Source organism: Phalacrocorax aristotelis, chromosome 1 (assembly GCF_949628215.1).
Source record: "Phalacrocorax aristotelis chromosome 1, bGulAri2.1, whole genome shotgun sequence".
Taxonomy (NCBI): domain Eukaryota; kingdom Metazoa; phylum Chordata; class Aves; order Suliformes; family Phalacrocoracidae; genus Phalacrocorax; species Phalacrocorax aristotelis.
In genome coordinates, this window is record NC_134276.1 from 28,983,699 (window position 1) to 28,984,532 (window position 834).

Genomic DNA, 834 nt, shown 5'->3' on the forward strand with positions numbered 1-834 from the left:
ATTTGCAAATGGCAGCAGTCCTTTACAATTTCCCTACTGTGTCCAGGTGCTCCCACTCATCTCATCACCCAGTTGCAGAGACTTAATCCTACAGACCAAGTACCCACTTCAAAGTCTGTTAAAACCAGAACAGGTTTCTTAGACATGGGCATTTCTAAAAGGGTGCCAATCCAAAGGCATCAAAGCAAGTCATCAAGCAGTCCTCACATGAGATTTGCATACAACAAAGATGTAGGTTTCAGTTTGTCTCTTTCCAACCTTTTTAGGCCTACAATATTTTCCTTGCCATGCACTGGGCTTTGGTCACTCCCTAAAGCTTTCTCAGTCCAGTCCTTTCCAGGCCCTGAATTCTGCCCCCAGAATAGACAGTAGCCCATTTGCTTCAGGCTCGTGATTCCTTTCCCCCCCAGATCAAAATTTAGTAAAAGGGAGAGGACATAGAGAAGATTAACAGTACCATCCTATTGCTTGGAGGAACATCCCCATATTGCTCCTCCTCCGCATGAGAAGAGCATCAGCTTTCAATAGGTGACAATGGGGAGATGACAGGAGGCACCCTTTTGGCTGCACTTCACACAGAGCACGAGTAAATATGAGACTGTCAATCAAAGGGATTGTTCCCATCTCAACACAGAAAGGAAGGCAATTTGCAAGAAAGTAAGACCTTTCATACCATGGCAAGTTTCCTTCCAGGCCGAGCCAAACTCACAACACGGCACTTGCAAATCAGAGGAAGGAGAGAAAGTGGCTGTTTCTCCCATATTCACTACAGCTACAACTAAAACACTTGAAAGAAATATTGAAACTTGCATTTGCAAAAACAATCCCAATATA